We start from the raw sequence: 20487 nt of genomic DNA on the forward strand, positions 1-20487 counted from the left end.
GTTAACAAGGCCTCATATCAGCTGTCATAATGCCTGTCATTTCCCAGTGACACTCTGGCTTTATTCCTGACATGAAATGACTTAATTTCATTTTAAATTCATATATTTCCAAGACAGGGCTTATGATTATGCAACTAAAAAGTCAAAATAGTCATGATCTTCTTGCTATTACACTGCTCAAGAGCAAACCTTATCAGTCAAAATAAAACAAACAAATCTTACTTGATCAAAATCTATGAAAAATTTATAGAAGCTTCTTATACTCTAGAAATGTTTACAATGTATAAAGTATCATAGCTTAGAAGAGTAGGACAGGTTTTAAAATTATAAAAAGCTATAATATTCTATTCAAATATTTTATCATAACTCAATTCATCATATAGTTTTGGGTTTTGAGATATATGATTACACTGTCACTGTGATTGGTTTAATAAAAGGCTAAATGGCCAGTAGGCAGGAGGTATACAGGCAAGACTTCTTTCTAGACAGAGAGAGTTCTGGGAAAAAGAAAGGTAGAGTGGTCAGTCAAAGGCAGAGAAAACATGACATGCAGGAGGAAGTATGAGCCACATGGCAGGATATAGATGAACAGAAATGAGTCAATTTAAGTTATAAGAGCTAGCTAGAAACAAGCCTAAGGTTGAGCTTTCATAATTAATGTCTCCATGTTTTTTGTGAGCTGGCAGTCCAAAGAATAATATGTCTACAGTTTTGATTATACTTCTATTTAATTTATTTGCAGTTAAATCAATACTATACTTATCCTTTAAAAAATTAGTTTAAACCTCCTAAGCAGTAAATGAAAAAATATACATTTCTGATTAAGACAAACACTCCAGACAGAGGCAGAAGAATCAAGAATTCAAGATCATCCTCAGCTGCATATGAGTTCAAGGCCAATCTGGGTTAGCATGAGACTGTCCTGTGATTCGTGTGCTCTTTTTCTTCTGTTTCTTTGTCTTGTCCAACCCTGATGTGACAGTTTTTATCTTATCATATTTTATGTTTTTTTTCTAATGAGAGATAGAAAGGGAGTGATCCAGATGGGAGGGGAGTGGGGAGGAACAAGAAGAACAGAGGGAGGGGAAACTATAATTAGGATAAATTATGTAAGGAAAAAAATTTATTTTTCTTATTGAAAACAAAAACAAAAATCATGGGACCCTGTCAAAAAAAATGGGCGTGAAGTGCTAGAGTAATGGCTCAATGGTTAAAAGCGTTGGCTGCTCTTCTAGAGGACCCAGCTTCAATTCCTAGCACCAACACAATGACTCACAACTAAGTGTAACTCTAGTTCCAGAGGATCCAATGCTCTTTTATGGCACTCTGAATGTATCAAGTTTTACAATAGTACACATATATGTATAAAAAACACCTTTACATATATAATAAAATTTTTAATTCTTATTAACTTTATCATCATCATCATCATCATCATCATTTTTATCCATATGAGTGTTTTTCCTGCATGTATATCTGTGTACCACATGCATATCTGGTACCCATGGAGGTTGGGGAAAAAACATTGGGTCCTCTAGAACTGGAGTCACAGATGGTTGGTTGTTAGAGCCATGAAGGTGCTGGGAATGGAACCCAGGTTCTTGGCAGGAAAAAGTGCTTTTAAATTACTGAGCCACTTCACTAGCTCCTAATTTAATAAGGAAGGAAGGAAAGATGGAAGTAGCTATATGATCTTTTGTAAATAAAAATGTTTCAATGTGCCTCATTTTAATTTTTTAAAATATTTATTTATTTATTTATTATGTGTACAATATTCTGTCTGTGTGTATGCCTGCAGGCCAGAAGAGGGCACCAGACTTCATTAAAGATGGTCGTGAGCCACCATGTGGTTGCTGGGAATTGAACTTAGGACCTTTGGAAGAGCAGGCAATGCTCTTAACCGCTGAGCCATTTCTCCAGCCCCACTTTAATTTTAAAGTTAAAAAATTAAAAGTCAGATTAAAGATATAATGCAATATTTATTACTAACTTTAATGGTAACCCCTTGCTGATCACAAAAGCTGTAGCTACTTAAAATTCTCTAAAAGAGGGCAATTACATTAGTCAAGCAAACTTTTGGATACCATTTGCATACCCTAAAACAAAGGAATTAATTTAAAAGCTCATTGATTATTCTGTGCATTCATTTACAATTTAAATTTAAACTTCAGGAAAAATAAAACAGGTCAGTCTTGTTACTCACCTAAATGCTTTCTGATCTTAACAATTCAAGATACCTAGTCAAGTGTGGTTGACTATCTAAACATGGGAGGATGATGTTCCAGAGAGCTTGGGGGAAGGGGGAACAGCCACGAAATCCCAGTAAGAAACAGGGCCAGTGGGTAAAGGCAACTATAGCCAAACCTGACAACCTGAGTTATCAGTACCCCTAAGACTGAAAGAAAAAAAAAGTCAGTTCCTGAAGAGAAAGCCAGTTCTTACAGGTTGTCTTCTTAACTCTGTCACATACACACAAACACAATTTTTAAAACTTAAAGTAACAAGATAACTAAGAAAATAAAGAAGCAACGGGTGGTAGTTCAACAACAGACACAATTCTCTTTGCTGTCAGGTGCCGTCACGGTTTGCAAGCATGCGCCTTGGAGGGGCCTGTCCCAGTTGGCTCTGCTCTACTGCCTAGGTCCCCAACCAGGCTGAAGGTGTTATCTGACAGTGTCAAGGATCAGACTTACAAACCAGCCAAGAGAAGCCTGAAACCCCCAGAATTTGGTGTGATCTCGAGCGGCTCATGATGTGTCACAGGTCTTTTTTGTAACTGGCAATAAAATTTTAAGAATCCTTAAATCCAAAGTCCCCTGATATTCCCGAGGATCTCTACCATTTGATTACGAAAGCAGTTGCTGTCAGAAAGCATCTTGAGGATCAGAAAGGATGGCAATATTAAATTCTGCCAGATTGTGAAAGACAGACGAATTTCATTGGCTTGTTATTAGAAAACTAAGCAGATCTCCTCTCAATTGCAAGTATGAGCCATCCATGGCCTCTGCTCTAGTAGCATAAATATGTCTTAAATACTCAAACAATAAAAATCACTTAAAAAATCTAGACACTATTCTAATATGACAATAATATGGTCCAATTAAGCCATTATTAGAAATAAAATTAACCTGGGAAGACAGCTCAGTCAGTAAAGAGCTTGCCATGAGGGCTTAAGTTTGATCTCCAGCATCTATGTAAAAACCAAGGCATGGTTGCATAGCCTGTGATCCTAGCATTGGGAAGGTGGTTGCAGGTAGACGGATCCCTGGTGTTCCTTGGTCAGTCAGTCTAGCCTAATCAGCTAACTTCTAGTGAGCGACTAGAAATTTTTACAAAGTCCTCGAAAATTTTACAAAGTCCTATTGCTAATATCTCTGGTTCATAAATGAAGAAATATAAGCAGTTATATGATATGCCTAAAGTTAGAGCAGGTAGGGGCTTGGAAAATGGCTTAGCAATTAAGAGCACTTGCTCTTTCAGAAGTCCTTGGTTTGGTTCCCAGAATTCACACGGTGATTCACAACCATCTGTATCTCCAGTTCCAGGGGATCTAACACCCTCTTCTGATCTCCAAGGTGTGCATACATACACGCAGACACAACATTCATACTCATAAAATAAATCTTAAAAGCAAAATAAAAATAAATTTATAGCAGGTAGCAAGTGTGGAATGAATCCAAGCACTACTAATTTACATGATACACTTTTAAATTAACTGGAATCAGTATAGGCTTAAATCACCATAACCTATCCATCACAAATATTAAATTTCTTCCTCAATCTTGGACTATTTTTTCTCCACTGATAAGTTCTGCTTCCGTCTTATCATGCGGCAGTCAACACTGCTATTTAGTTAGAACACATACAACTTATCAGCCAATTTACTATCAACAAATGACCAGCACATTATCATTTCACTGAGGGCAACAATTTTTCCTCACTTCTACAATCAGATTTTTAGTGACCAGATATATTCTTCCTTTTATCAAAGAGAAGCTCAAATTGGAAACAGAAATCAAGCAAAGAGCTCATTTATTAACAATTTGCCCTTTACTGAAAAAAAAAAAAATCACATGGTTGGGTTTAGAATAAGTAGGGAGAGACAATTATCTTAAAAACTAGATGGAATATGGTAACAGAGAACTAAAAATAGGTGTTCATCTCTGTTAAGACTGAAATATCAATAGATGAAAAGAGAATATTCTATCTCTGATTCATGGGGAGGGAGAACTCATCTAAAAAGAGCAGCCAAGTACTTTGGTATTAAACACTAATTTGTCACAAAAAAAGATAAAATGGAAGACACGGAATGCATAGAATTTAAATGAAAATTTAATATTTTCAACAATTTTATTAATAATTAATATTAATAATAACAAATAGATGAAATCACTTTAACAATATATTTTATTCAAATGTATCTAAATTATCACATTACAGATAATCAATATAAAATTTAGTATTTTCTTTTTTAAGTACTGAATTTTTTAAATTTGATGTTTATTTTATACTTACTCATCCCAAATGAACTATTTTACCTTTGTTTTAGGTTCTCTGATACAAAGTTTCATGTAGTAGAGTCTGGACTTGAACATGTTATGTAGCTAAGGATGAATTTCTAATCCTCCTGCCTCTCTGTTCCAGGTGCTGAGATTACAGGTCAGTGCTACTGGGATTACAGCCCTGCATCAGCGTACCCAGCAAACTAGTCACATGTGCGCACAGTCCAGGGTCACAGTTTAGAAGAAAAGGTTTAACGAGGGAATAAAAAGGCAAACAAACATCATACCTTCTGCACATTAATGGATGTATTATAATGAAACAGTTCCCAACAGCCTTCTCTTTCCTCAAGTCAGAAAAGCATTAAACTGTTTATTATTTGAGAAGAGAACAGATTTTCTTTTCATTTAACTCTATAATTATGGTCTTTACATAAAACTACCTTACCTTTTGTAACTTACTATAAATTTTATTCTATTTTTTTTTGTAGCACAAGAAATCAAACCAAAGACAAGTGAGGCAGTTGCTTTATCACCAAGCTATATCTCTAGCCCTCTTCCTAACTTTTGTATTTTTAAAGTATATAACTTCTGATTAACAATATTCTAGAATTGTAAAATTAACATTCCATAAACAATGTATTTATGGCTGGAGATATAGCTCAGTGGGTAAGAGTGCTTGCTCAGCAAGAGTACCTGAGTTCAAATTTCTAGCATCCACATAAAAACTGAGCATGGAGTGGGGCATGGTGGCACACGCCCTTAGTCCCAGCACTTGGGAGGCAGAAGCAGGCAGATCTCTGTGAGCAGGAGGCTAGCCTGATCTACAAAGCGAAATCCAGGGCAGCCAGGACTACACAGAGAAACCCTGCCTCATAAAACCAAAACCAAACCAAACAACAACAAAAACTGAGCATGGTAGCATATGCCTATAACCAGAACATTGGGGTGGAGACAAGCAGACACCAGAAGCTTGCTAACCAGCCAACCTAGCATAAACAAGGTACTCGATACAGGCTCAGTAAAAAATCCTATTCCTTAAAAGAAGTGGGAAAGTGAGAAAAGAAGGCAGCTCGTGACACATTCTGGCCTCGGCATATGCATACACAAATATACACACCCACACACAAAGAATGCATTCACAATCAACGCATCTTATAGGTGGTGGCTGGAGAGATGATTTAGCAGTTAAAAGCACTGGCTGCTCTTGCATAAGACCTGGGTTCAATTCCCAGAACCCACATGTCACTTACAACTAGTTCTAATGCTAGTTCTAGGGGATCCAATGCTTTCTTCTTGTCTCTGAGGGTACCAGGCATGCAGGTGAAAACTCATAGCCATAATTTTTTTGTTGTTGTTGTTTTTGTTTTTTCAAGACAGGGTTTCTCTATGGCTTTGGAGCCTGTCCTGGAACTAGCTCTGTAGACCAGGCTGGTCTCGAACTCACAGAGATCCGCCTGCCTCTGCCTCCCGAGTGCTGGGATTAAAGGTGTGCGCCACCATCGCCCTAAAGATAGGCAGTGGAGGTGCACACTTAAATCCTAGCACTTGGGAGGCAGAAGCAGGCAGATTTCTGTGAGTTCAAGGCTAGCTTGGTCTTCAGAGTGAGTTCCAGGATGCCAAGGATACAAAGAAACCAATCTTGAAAAACAAAAACAAAACAACAAAAAGTAAATATATATTTAAATATAAGAAAAGACAAGAACAGAGTTTATGTATAGTCACTGAATACAGAAGGTCTCCCTAGCTTGGTTCAAAACCTATAAACCATATAAAATTTTCATGTTTGAGGTACATACATTTTTAAAAAGGTTTATTTTTATTCGTGTGTATGAATGCTTGCAAACATACATACATACATGTATGTGTACTGTTTGTATGCCTGGTATCCACAGAGGCCAGAAGATATCAGATCTCTTGGCATTGGAGTTATAGATGATTGTAAGTTACCATAAAGATGCTGGAAACTGAAACAGATTCTCTGTAAGAATACTAAATACTCTTAACCACTCAGTCATATCTCCAATCTGGTTTAAATAAATATCATGACAAAGGAAAACACTATATGTTCATTTCAATGATGTTTCCTAAATGTATACTATGCACCCTGCACTGTTCTCAGTGATGAAAAGCAAAATAGAGTTTAATTATAAAATGTCTGTGGAAAGCAATAACCCAAGAAGAAAAAATTTTCTACTTACAACATACAGCAGAAATTAACCCTTCTAATATATAACACAGAATCATTAGGGGGAAAATCAATAACAATGTATTAAAATAGAAGAGTTTGAATAAACAGTTCACAAAAAAGTAAAGATGCCCAATACACATCCTCTTATTGAGACAATAGCAATTAAACCATACTAAACCTGTATACCAAACTATATCCCCAACCTATGAATGAGGAAATGATGAAAAATAAAAAACTATTTTAGAAAATTTAAAAATTTACAGTAAAATAGATGAGATTAATAAAGATCAGAGAAGAAAACAGTAACATAAATATTTATTAATTAACTAATAATCTATCTGACAATAATGATCAGGAAAAAAAAATTAAAATTGGTGTGGTAGCACAAACCTGCAATCCCAGAACTCAGGAAGTGGAGGGAAGGTCAGGAGTTCATGGTCACCTCCAGATATGTATTTATTTTATTTTATGTGTATGAGTTATTTTGACTGCATGCATATCTGTGTACCAACCACATGCATGCAGTACTTATGGTAGTCAGAAGAGAGCATTAGATCCCCTTAGCATGGGAATTATATAAAGTCGTTAACTGCCATGTGGAGGCTGGGACTCAAACCACAGTATTCTCAACTATATACAACAGAGTCCAAGGCCAGCTATATAAGAACCTGTCTCAAAAGCAAAACATTTAAAAGAAAATAAATATTTTAAACAAAACATGTACTTATGGTAGTTAGTATGGGATGAGCAGAAGCGCCTTCCTCTAGTGAATGTATCAGCAACTCACACTTAATGGAAAACCTTGCAATTTTCCTTATGACCATAACATAAACAAAAGCAGAATGCTAACTACCACCTTAATTCAACATTTTAACCAGTTCTAGACAGTACAGTAAGGTAAGAAAAAGAAATAATGGCGTGACATCTTTGTACATCTAAAGACCTAAAGACATGAAAGCAATTGATGTTGTTCTCAGAGAATGCAGAGAATGAAAAGGGAGAAACCATGAGACCCAAAAATATCCAAGTAGGAAACAAAAAGAGGAAAAGAATAATAATGAAATACAGGAACGCTCTAATGGACAATACAGAGACAGGATAAGGAATGGAAAAAAAAAAAACACATAGGGAAATCTAAAAGCTCCTCAGCAACTTTGAGAAACAGATTTTATCCTGCTAAAAGTTCATGCCTTTAATCAAAGCACTTGTGAGGGAGAGGCAGGATGATCTCTGTGAGTTGAAGGACAGCCTAGTCTATATAGAGTTCTAAGATAGCCAGGATTACATGACACAATCTGTCACACACACACACACACACACACACACTCATTCAGACCAAGTGTAGTGGCACATGTTTTTGATACCAGCACTCAGAAGGGAGAGGCAGAGCTGTGTAAGTTCAAGGTCAACCTAGCCTACATAGTGAGTCCTTATTTTAAAAAAATCATTAAATTATACCTACAGGGCTAGAGAAATGACTTAGCAATTAAGAGTATGCACTGCTATTGCAAAGAACTGGAATTCAGTCCCTAAAGAGAAATTATGATATCCAATACATCCATGTCAAGTAGCTCACAACTACCTGTAACTCCCTTAGTAATATGTGTGAAGTTAGCATCAAATCAATTTATTACATAGATGGTACATTCTTTAAGGAAGTAAAGGGTTGTTTGTGGAGAGTTGTGTTTATCTCATGTATTTCAGGTTCGCCTTGAACTCCTGATTCTCTTGCCACCACTTCCTGAGTGAATTATAGGCACTAGTCACCATGCCTGACTGGAAGTAAGCTGTAATTTTATACACTGTATAAATAATTTAGCCTCGCCCAAAAAGAAGTTTATTTTGGCATATCTGGTAGGAATGTCATTGCTTAGTGCAACTGGCCACAAAAAAATGACCAACATGATAGGGAAAACATGCCTGATAGTGTGATTGGAATTCAACCCAGAGACTGAGTTCAATCATACGGGTACTCTACCAACTACGACAATGTAATGAAGACATACTGAGAAAAAAAAAATATGGTCCCTGCAACTCATGTGAGAATCCCTGGCTGCTAAACTTCATGTACACTGTACACATGGATACCGCAAGCACAACATATTTGGATGTCACAGGGAAAAACCTACCACAAGTTCCACGTTGGGAACACTCCTGGACTTTGTTCCAAAATATGTTCTTTTCCTTGACTGATTTTAATCTATCCTCTCCCCATAATAAACCATTAACCACAAGGATAACAACATTCAGTAAGTTTTATGTATCCTAACAGATGTCAAGCCTAAGGGTGGTATGAGTAACTAACTCTGCTTTTCAATGTGCAGTTCATGTTTAACACGAGGGCAGTCTTATGTCCATTATGCCTTCAGAGGTGAGATAATAATAAAGACAGTAAGGCAGATCTGAAATACAGAAAGACAAGAAGCAAGACTTTCTAGAGACAGGATAAGCTGGTTAGTGAGGCTGACAACAGAGATCTATAGAATCATGTCAGTGTGCAGAATCCATATTTTGCTGATATGTCATGGTTCTTCTCCAAAGTTATTTATCTATTTATTTATTTGCAGTTTGAGTAGATCTATGTAAACTTTTAAATACTCTAGATCGGGGTGACAGTCTCACTTGTGAGCATATACTTCAAAGCATACCGAAGTGCACATTTTAAATATGAACAGTGTATTATACTCTATTATTCTTTATTCAACTTTGTTAGAAATAAAATCAAGTAGAGAATCAGGAAAAAATACGCTAGATCAATATAAATCAGAATAGTACTAGATTTTTATAATAAGCTATATTACTACATTCAGTACTTGGCTCATATATTATATAACACTTATAACAGACAACTACAAAGAACCAAATAAAACTGACAGCAGGGCATAGAGCAATTGTTCTCAACCTATGGGTAACAACCCTTTTGAGGGTATGTGTGGGTATGTTGAACAATCCCTTCACAGTGGTTGCCAAAGACCATCAGAAAACACGGGTACTTACATTATAATTCACAACAGTAGCAACATAACAGTTATAAAGTACCAACAAACAAATTTATGGCTGGGGATCACTACAACATGAGGAAAAGGATTAAAGGATAGCAGCATTAGGAAGGCTGAGAACCACTGGCATAGAGGCTCCCATTTGTAATCTCAGCAGTGAGGAAGCTGAGAAAGGAGGACTGCCATGAGTCCAACAGTGAAATAGAGTGAGATGCCTATGAGAAAGTAGGATTCTGTGAGAGGAGGAAGGGGGAGGATGGGGAAGGGGACTGACTGACATTGAGACTGATTACTGGGTTCTTATCCTAGTTGCACTTCAGCTTTGATTAGGCATGTCAGCTCTCAGGGAACCAATTTTTCAAGTAAATGAAGTGGTTATGCATCGAATAGTAAGATTTACTCAAACATTAACATTTCAACATCAAACTTGATTTGCAAATTTTAATTCTTTCCTCCAAACTGATATAAATGTGTAGTAGTATTTCTGCCTTACGGACACAATGTATGTTTTCATTTGAAACAAACTTAATTTTACTCTGTAGATCTGATGAAATGTTTTTGAAAAAGATGGAGACCAAGTTAGCTGAGGCTATAGGCTTTGGGCTCAATGTCTAGCCTCAAAACGGAAGAAAAAGGTGTTCAATCACTAAGACTACGTAACAAACCCCCCTGCCCTCCTTCAAAGAACCTCGGAAAATCTGACAATAAGAGTGTGTGATGTACTTATCTACTGTACTTATCAGTGTAACAGGAAGACAGAGAAAGACTCTATGCACAAGAATTTATACTGTTCAAAAAAATCCCTACTGTTCTGTAGAAAATGGAATGAAAAACAAAAAATTGAGGGCTTGGGATGTAGCTCAATAGTAGAGAGCTTTGCCTAGCACGAAAAGGCTGTCGGTGTCTTGGCAAAAAGAGGGCGGGAAATAGGGAGACCCAAGAGACAAATAAGCAGATAAATAAAATTAGGGGATTAACTATGACTTGGAGTAAGGATGGTAGCAGTGGAAGTATTAGAAGTGGTTCGATTTAAATGGAACATGCTAAGTTTAGCTAGCAAGTGAAATAGAAAAAACAAAAAATCATTTAGATTGGGGAAACAGATGTTATTTTTAGTCAGTGAAAACAAATAAGGCATGGGAAAACTAAGAAGAGCTTCCCCAAGATTCTTCATGATCTTAAAGACAGAAAAAATCAGGCATGGTGTCTCACACTTGTCTAATTCCAGCACTCAAGAGACACACTATGATTTTAATGCCAGTTTGCTCCACCTAGAGAGTTCCAGGCCAGCCAGGCCCACATAGTGTAACACTGTCTCAAAAGGAAGAAAAAGCAGGTAAGAATTTCCAGAGCTTCAGTCCCTGCCAGGTCAGTCAGTGAGATGACTGAGTGGGTAAAGTGCTCGCCACATGAACTGTCAAGAGAGGAGCATGAAAGTTCAAGAATGGAGTGGGAGGAAACTATTCCTACCTGTCTTTATTTTATTTAAACTATTATTATTATTATTATTATTATATTCTTATTGTGTGTATGAGGTGTGTAGGGGAGCTCATGCCACAGCACTTTTTGAGTTGGTTCTCTCTTTTCACCACAAGGCTCCTAGGGATTCAACTCATGTTGTCAGGTTTGGTGGCAAGTTCCTTTACCTACTAAGTCATCTTGCCAGTCCATAGTTTTAATATTTAAAATGCTTTGTACAGTTATATTAATAAAGAACTAAAGTCTTCTATCTTGGCAAAAGCAAAAAGTAACCGAATACACACTAATCACTGTTCCACTCTCAGCCCTTAAGAGCAACACTCTAAACATCCAGGATACAGCCACAACAACCTTCTGTGTCTAGACAGGAGTCTATTGAGTCTTATTGCATATGAGTGGGAGGGGTCAATGAAGAGAAGACAGAGGTCATAGAAAAAAACTCATTCTAAAAGGCAACATGCTGACCACAAAGTCTGCACTCTAACTTGGTTTCACAACAGAAGTATTTGGTGGAGATAATTGCTGAACTTTGGACTACTTTACTGTTCATTCTTTTGACATGAATCATTGAATATACCTTGACGTTACTGAAATTTCAACATGACAAATAACAGTAAATCTTTTGTGCTAAGTGTTATGGTAGTATATGCTTCTATTTTCAACATGGCTTAAGAGGAGAAAAATTAAAACTGAGAAACACAACTAAGAATCACAAAGTAAGGAACAGTAATAACAAAAACCTGAGCCAAGCTGAGAATGTGCTTACCTAGCATACATGAAGAATATGTTTGCATATAGGTGTGTGTGTGTGTGTGTGTGTGTGTGTGTATTTGTGTTCAAATGCTGAAACGAGCATCAAAATGCTCCCAACACTAAGAAGTCCAAGCCCACGAAAAGATGCTGAGTAATAGTAGTCAGAAGGGAGATGTAACTCAAAACCACAACCAGACACAATTCAAACCTACTTGATGACTATAATATTTTTAATGGAAAATTTGAAGTGGTAGCAAATATATGAAGAAACTGAAACTCTCATACTTTGCTAATAAGTGATGCAAAATGGTGCAGCCACTCTGAAAAACACTTTTGTGTGCTTCATCTAAAATGTAATCATAATTATTGTTTGAACCAGCAATTCTACTCCCACTCACAAGAACTGGAAACAGATACTTATATTTACACATCAATCTGTGTTAAGGATACTATGCTTACCAAACAGTATGCAATCTTAGTATAAGTGTCATTATTTACAATATCCAATGGATAGATGGAAATAACCAAGTATCCATCAATGAACTGATATACAAAATGTGGTAAAGACATAGAACAGAATATTATCTAGTTATAAAAAGTAACAACAAATACTGCACTATGGATGATCCTTAAAGACACTTTACTAAATGAAATAAAACAGCCAAACAAATATGGTATAGTTCCACTTACAGGAAATATCTGGAATAGGAAAATTCAGACAAAAAGTAGAGTAATGGTTATTAAGGAAAGCAGGGGCTGGGAGGATGGAATAGTTACTGCTTAATGCTCAGAGTTTTATTTTACAGTGATAAAAGTCTTCTGAAATAGACAGTGGTGATAGACAACATTCTAACTAATACTACTACTAAACTATAAATAAGCAAAGATTCTCTCCGTGTGTGTGTGTGTGTGTGTGTGAGAGAGAGAGAGAGAGAGAGTGAGAGAGAGAGAGAGAGAGAGACAGAGAGAGAGAGAGAGACAGAGACAGAGAGGTTGAGTCTGACTTGGGGGTATAGTGCAGTGGCAGAGTTCTTATCTAGTAGGTACAAGTCCCCGAGTTCAAGTCCCAGTACCATGTACCCACTGAATCTAGGTCCACATACTTGCTCTTAATCCTAGCTCCCAAGAGGCAGAGGCAGGAGGATCAAGAAGTTCAAGGCCAGCCTAATCTACAAAAGTAGATTCTAACACAAAACAAACACAACCTTTCTTCTTTCTTTCTCCTCTCTTTTTGCTGAAAGGATCCTTATGTAGCTCAGGTTGCCCAGACTTACTACACTAAGTAGCAAAGGATAACCATGAACTCCTTCTGATCTACTTGCCCTATCTGTTGAGCACTAGGACTACAGGTGTGAGCCACCTAGCCTAATCCCAGAGCTTCACGCATGCTAGGCAGGCACTCTAGAAAGAGCCAGAACCCCAGCCCTACATTTCTTTGTCTTAGCTGCTGTGGTACTAGTTCTGGGACTGCTATTTTCCATACTCCATAAAGTGTTCACTTTATGCACAGATTTCTAGTTGGATGGGTTTTCGGATTTTATATTTAAAACATACCCCAGTAACTATGACTAGAAAAAGAAAATCAACTGCAGTTAGTAGGTGTTGGTGGTTCACATCTGTAAACCTAGCACTTACAAGGCAGGAGGAGTGTTGTGAGTTCAAGGCCAACTCAAAAAACAAAGAAAAACCAAAAAATAAAAAGTCAAGCTCTGTCAAGCATTTCAATATGCATAGAATCCTAGTCTAAGAACTCGATGGCAGAGCATGCCCCTAGTATTCTAGCATGCAAAAAAGGAAGGGGAGGTTTAGTCAGACAAAAGTGGTCATTCCAAGCCAGGTAAACACCTGTAATTCCAGCATCTGGATACTGAGGCAGAAGGATTTGAGGGAGTTCAAGTCTACCTTGGGATAGATACCACTGAGAATCTGTCTCCCACATCCTCCAAAGGAAAAAAAAAGTACAAATTGTGTATTCCCTGGAACTAAAAAGCACCCTTTTCCACTTAGCACTTTAGTCTAAAACAGATTTATACATTAAACTATAAAGTGTTTATCAGAACAGTCATAAATTCTATTATGAACATAGATAAGGTGACTTAATAAATAAACCAATGCAACTCACTGCACTGTGGTTTTGTTTCTAAGAATAGTTAGGTCTCCGTCAGAGCTTATCTTGTAGGAAGAGCATACATGTTTACTTACTCTCCCAAACTGAAAATAGAACATTTGAAAGAAGTATTTTCCTGATTCCTAATTAAGACTGCATTTTTTTGAAACAAAATCACTCATGCTCTAGTCCCTCCTCACCAGAAAGCATTACTACCACTGATCTCCTATTCATTTTCATATACTTTGAAAGAAGGTTGTGCTTTTGCTTATTACACAGTGGAACTTTAATGACAATTTCTTAGACAAGTAGTGGTCCACAATGTAACTCTTAATATTCATGAGGCTGAAACAGTAGGATTACTCTAAGTTCAAACCCAGCATAGGCTACACTATGAGAGGATTTCTTGGTAGATAGGTTGGAGGGAGGGAGGGAGGGAGGGAGGGAGGGAGGAAGGAAGGAAGGAAGGAAGGAAGGAAGGAAGGAAGGAAGGAAGGAAGGAAAGAAGGAAAAGAGGGAGAGAAAAAAAGGGGGGGAAAGAAAAATTGACTAACTACACAGGCAGGTGTACACACCTGGGAAGTATAAGCAGTACCGATCAAGAGTTCAAGGTCATTTGTGATCTGTGACCTTATTGTGTGTACACACAGAAGTCAGCCTGGACTCTGTGACCCAATCTCGGAAAAATATTACCATATGGATTATAAGTGGTCTCTCAGGTTGGACTATAAACTTGCTCATCCTTTAATAAACACTCCAAAACTGTGCTATATTTTACACATGTAAACATTAAGACACCAACTTAAGAAACACAATGAAAAGAACACTGGGCCAGCACTATAGGACCTGGATTCAAGCAGTGTGTTCTAGACACTAAGTTATATAAGTTAAATATATTTAGGTCTCATTTTCTTCTCCGAGAAAACAAGAATATTTACTATTTATTTGAATAATAAGGTCTTGAGGGACAAAAATATTAGTTAAGCTATAATCAACAATCAATGCAAACATAGGCTTTTTTATTATTGTTGGTCTAAGTCAGTGGTTCTTAATGCTGTGACCCTTTAATACAATTCCTCATGTTGTGGTGACCCCAACCATAAAATTATTTTCATTGCTATTTCATAACTATAGTTTCGCTAGTTATAAATCATAACGTAATATTTGTGTTTTCTGATGGTCTTAGGTGAACCCAGTTACAAGGTCACTGCGACTCACAGGTTGAGAACCACTGTCCTGAACTATTAGTATCTGTTTCTAATAAATCTCAATGTATAGCAAATAAAGTTAAACATTATATACTATTTGATTCTTTCTATACTGTAACTGTTAAGCCTGTAATTCCATGCACTTAGGAGGCTGAGGCAGCCAGCAAAGTTCCAGGACATTCTTAATTGTGTAACAAGACTGGATCTCAACACTAAAGAGTAGATATGGTGCTTCATGTCTATAATGTAGCACTTGGAGGGCTGGGGCAGGAGAACTACCACTGAGGTCAAGGCCAATCTGGCCTACGTAGTGAGTTCTGGGCCAATCTGAACTAAATTATAAGACCCCATTTCACAGTAAGATGTACAGAAAGCATTACTGTTTAACACTAAAGATGTTGATTAAATAATATTTAATGTATTCTCAAAGTTAAGAGATAAATATCAATAACTAAGTCAAAAAATTACACTCAAATCTTTTTAGAAATTATTTTAAAATTTCACTTATTTTACACCCAAATCGCTAAATTTAAATTTTTAAGAAATCTAAGGTGGGCTATGGTAGTGTCTGTCATCCTAGCACTTGGTGGATAGAGGCAGGAGGAGCCAGACTTCAAGGTCCTCCTCAGTCACAGTCTAAAGCCAACATAGGCGTCATGAGGTACTACATACAAAAGCAAAAAGAAATTCAGAAAGTAGTTCACAGCTGCATTTATTTCCATTATAACTGTCAGAATATCTCTGTATACATCTCATCAGAACAACATATAGTCTGGGCATGGTAGCACACGCCTGTAAACCCAGCAGTCAGGAGGCAGAGGAGGGCAGATCTCTGTGAGTTTGAAGCTTCTCTACATGGCAAATTCCAGGCCAGGGCTACACAGAAAGACCCCGAGTGGGTAATGTTCCAAAAAATTAAAAACAAAAAAACCCTAGTCTAGGGATGGTATACAATACCCCTTAGTAAGAATGTTGGATAAGGAAGTCCCCACCACATCCCCCATTCAGGCTATTGCTATTGCTCTTGGTTACCAACCAGAACTAGGTAATAAGACACTTGCTGAAAACACCAAACACATCTGGTTGCGGGACATACAGAAATCAAGCTACAACTGAGCTGCCTACCGTTCTTTTACTGTGTCAGGAGGTGTTATGCAGGTTATCAGAAGAGAAAGTCTTACTTTGCTGTGGATCCTGTAAGCTATATATAATACCAACCTTGCAGCTAAGATGTGTCCACTGGTGCAATAGTGGCATTGCTGTTGTCTTAGGGTTACTATTGCTATAAGCAAATTGGGGAGGAAAGGGTTTCAGCTTTTGTTTCCAAATCACTGTTCATCACTGAAAGAAGACAGGACAGGAACTCAAACAGGGAAGGAACCTGGAGGCAGAAGCAGATTCAGAGGCCATGGGACATGACATGGCTGCTGCACCCATTACTCACAGAAGCAATGCTACAAGACCTGTATGTACCAGGTCCATTAACATTCCACCATGACCACCCTACTCCCAAGGAGCTATAGGAATGGTTGCTAGGATTGGGGAAGTCATATTCCCCAGTGGTGCAACCCCTGGCTAGCAGCCTTTGCTCAAGTAAATAACCATCCATCTAAACTCATGCAGACACCCTAATTAAAATTTTCCACAAAAGGGAAAAAGGAGAACATAAAAGTAGTTGGGAGAAAGAAGAGGTTCACTGGAAAGAAATAAAAGAGAGTAAAAGGGCGAGGGGGTGGAAATATCAAAGTATATTACATACATATAAGAAATTGAATTTTTTTTTTTTTTTTTGGATTTTCGAGACAGGGTTTCACCATAGTTTTTGGTGCTTGTCCTGGAACTAGCTCTTGTAGACCAGGCTGGCCTTGAATTCACAGAGATCCGCCTGCCTCTGCTTTCCTAGTGCTGGGACTAAAGGCATGTGCCAACCACCACCTGACAAGAAATTGAAATTTTTTTTTTTGTTTTTCGAGACAGAGTTTCTCTGTGGTTTTGGAGCCTGTCCTGGAACTAGCTCTTGTAGACTAGGCTGGCCTCGAATTCACAGAGATCTGCCTGCCTCTGCCTTCCGAGTGCTGGGACCAAAGGCATGCGCCAATCACCACCCAGCAAGAAATTGAAATTTTAAATCAAGAAATAACATTGCAAAAAAAAAAAAGAAACAGGGCATACATAAATGCACAAAATAAAGATCCACAGCCAGTTGTGGTGGTGCGCGTCACCTTTAATCTCCATGAGTTCAAGGTCAGCCTGATCCACAAAGTGAGTTCCAGGTTAGCCAGGTATACACAGAGGGACCCTGTCTCAAAACAACGACAAAAGCAAGCAAGCAAGCAAACAAACAAAACTGCGACTCCCACCTAAGAGGTTTCTTTTAGCCTCAACCAGAATCCTATGTATAATGTACAAGACACCTATCTGGGACAGTATTTCTAGTGAGACCATGATTTCCACTAAAAAAAAATTAATATGAATGTTATCAAATAAATACCAGAGTTATTGAGACTTTTCTCAATTACCTTACCACTTGGAGGTAATGGGAAAGAGCTTAGAACCTGATTACTTTTACCCATTCTGTCCTCATTAATAGAGAGAACTCATTCTGTAAGCCTCAATTTGAGCATCCCTTCATTTTCCCGGACTGATCACATCCTTCTTAACAGCTGAATCCACCACTGTCCTTATAACCACAGTGTTAGAACTTGTTAAACTGTCAGGGAGACAAGACAACAACTTCTACTTTCTCTCCTCTCCTCATTCCCCAGTTTCTTAGGGTGGGTTTGTGGCCCAACTCAGTTACAACTATCAAATGAAACCACCAAACTAAAGCAGATCTGGCTCAGTGGTAGAGCCTTGTTTAGGCCCTGGGTTCAGTCCCTAGTACTGGGGAGGTGGGCTGTTCAGATTAAACAAATCACCAAATTCTGTAAATGCAGCATACTAAAACACCATCATTTGCTTGTCTTAAATTTCTTTTGGAAATATGATAAATTAGTAAAAAAAAAAGATTAAGTTGTCTTATCAAAGCAAGATAAATTCCAATTCATTCTGAAAGTACTGAGAACCAAACCCAGAGCCTTGTGGTAAGCAAGCACTAACTCTTAGCTACATGCCCAGCTCACAAAACTTTGTCATTTTGCTTTGTTTTTGTCTTTGGAGACAGGGTCTCCTGTAGCTCAGGCTCATCTCTCCAAGTGCATTACTAAAGCATTTTAAGAAAGTGCTCTGCACCTCTCCTGATCTCAGGGGTTAGTCTGGTGCTCTGATAAGAACGCTGAGCTCTTAGAAATCAGGCTCTCTTGAGGCACAAATTTACTAATTTGTTAACTTGTTACATTCAAAACAATGTGCCAGTCTTACTCCTGGGCACAGAAATGTACACAGCAACATTAAACTGAATGGAAAATTTGGAGCTCTAAATAGAAGAGGCAACAAAGAACCACACACTCAATACACAGCTGACTACAGAAAGTTGTTTCTAAAATCCTGAAAGCAAATATGCCCAACTTTAAGCTCTCTGAAACTGAAAAAAGACTGAGACCATTAAAGTGTGACTGCAAATTAAGCTGCAAGTAACATGGACACAAAACAAATTATAACAGAAAATTTCCTATTATTATTAATTGACAGTGTCTCACTAGGTAGCCTAGGCTGGTCTTAAATTTGACCCTCCTACCACAGCTCTGTGGTGCAGGCAAGCACTGCGATTACAGAGTGCACCACCATGCCCAAGACAACAGACGTTTTCCCAAGACAAACCGCTTTTGAATTAAGTTAGCCAACGCAGATGGAATGTGTGGAAGCTCTGTTTATATTTTGTACCTATGTTAAAATCACTTTGGAACTACGTTTGAGTTAACAAACATCTCTGTATCGATCACAGTGCTTTTCAGTGCCCAAAACACTGACTGTCAAACCCGCAGCCGGCTACCAAGATTTGAAAATCTCAACCACGGCACTTCAGTGTGGTTTGTAACCGTGCATGACCACACCGACTCCAACGTCGGCGCGGCTGCTCAACAGTTTCTCGTGGAGACCGAACCATCATCAGGGAGGCAAGAGTACAAAGTCTTCCTTGGAATCAGTGTACCAGGACCTCTGTGCAGCCTCTCCTCCCGGATGCTACTGCACTAACCCTCTAAGACTAGCTTTTTTTTTCCCCCTCCTGTTCTTGTGGCTTGTGATGATCCAATGCATTCAATAATTTTCCCCAAGGCAGTTTTCCTCCTGACACCCACCTGGAAAGATTTGGGGTACCTCTTTAACAAGTAATCTCGTTCAAACAGGGAAGCCTTCCTTCAAACACCTACTGTCTAAAATAAAAGTATAATAATTGGAACTTCGCCTTCTATCAGGACAACACAGGGAAAGAACTACCGTGGGCACTCTCCTCTTCAATTATTTCTTGTTCGCAGTCACTCTAATGCCTTCTCAGAAAGACGGTGAGTTAAATCCACATAAATATTCTTGCATTCCCAAAGCAAGTAGGTTCCGGAGTTTTGTTTTAAGGTAAGGGGGTGAAGGATCCCAGGAGAAGAAAAAGAACCACCCGAGGCTCCAAAGACAGAGCTGGGCGAGGAGGAGGAAGAGGCCATAGCAGAAGTTCAAGCTACTCTCCAGAAAAGTCCGGAGCGGAGCCTGGGACCCGCTGCCGCAGCTCCCTCACTGTCCCGGGGACCGTAGGGTGGCTTCCCCTCCCCCTGAGGGACAGCGGCGCCCAGCGGCTGGCGACAAAGGGGCCTGGCGCGGGGCGCTGGCGACCGCCGGGTGGGGGACGGGCCCCGAGGAACGAGCCAGAGAGGATGGAGCGACCAAGGGGCACCGCGGCCGCGGTCCCTCCCCTCGAGTCCCTCGGCGGCCGCGCAGCGCCAGGCCTCGCTCCACACGCACCCGCTGCCCCTCACCTCACGCTGCGGGAGCTTCGGTCTCCACCGCAACCCGAGCCTTCGTGCCTTCCAAGGTCCGAGCCATGTTTTGCCCCCGCCTCAGCTGGCTCAACCGGCCGCCGAGGAGAGCTTCGACTGACTCCGCGGCCAGCCGAGCACCGCACGTCACTTCCGATGGTACAAGCACCGCCCCCGGGCTTGGGCGCCTGACGATTGGCTGGTGCAGGCGGCCTACCTGAGGCAGTGGGCGGGGCACAGGCGGGGCCGCAAGGCAGCAGCAGCGGGGAGGTTGCGGGCTGGACTGGTTGCCCCGGGGAATGGGTGTCCTGTCACGGCCTGGGGCCTCTTTGGTTTCTGGGACCCCC

The 20487-nt window shown here is 39.1% G+C and overlaps 1 protein-coding gene and 1 pseudogene across 1 annotated transcript in view; one reads left to right on the forward strand and one right to left on the reverse strand.

Annotated features, from left to right (window-relative positions):
* Pik3c2a (phosphatidylinositol-4-phosphate 3-kinase catalytic subunit type 2 alpha) overlaps positions 1-20266 on the reverse strand; it is a 106255-nt gene extending 85989 nt beyond the window's left edge. Inside the window, exon 1 of the mRNA XM_026781265.1 lies at positions 20141-20266. The gene's annotated coding sequence lies outside the window, so the exon portion shown is untranslated. The remainder of the gene's footprint in view (positions 1-20140) is intronic.
* On the forward strand, positions 443-3021 carry LOC101997150 (annotated as a pseudogene).
* Positions 20267-20487: the final 221 nt, after the last annotated feature.

This window comes from Microtus ochrogaster, chromosome 8, assembly GCF_000317375.1.
Source record: "Microtus ochrogaster isolate Prairie Vole_2 chromosome 8, MicOch1.0, whole genome shotgun sequence".
In the NCBI taxonomy this organism is placed as follows: Eukaryota; Metazoa; Chordata; class Mammalia; order Rodentia; family Cricetidae; genus Microtus; species Microtus ochrogaster.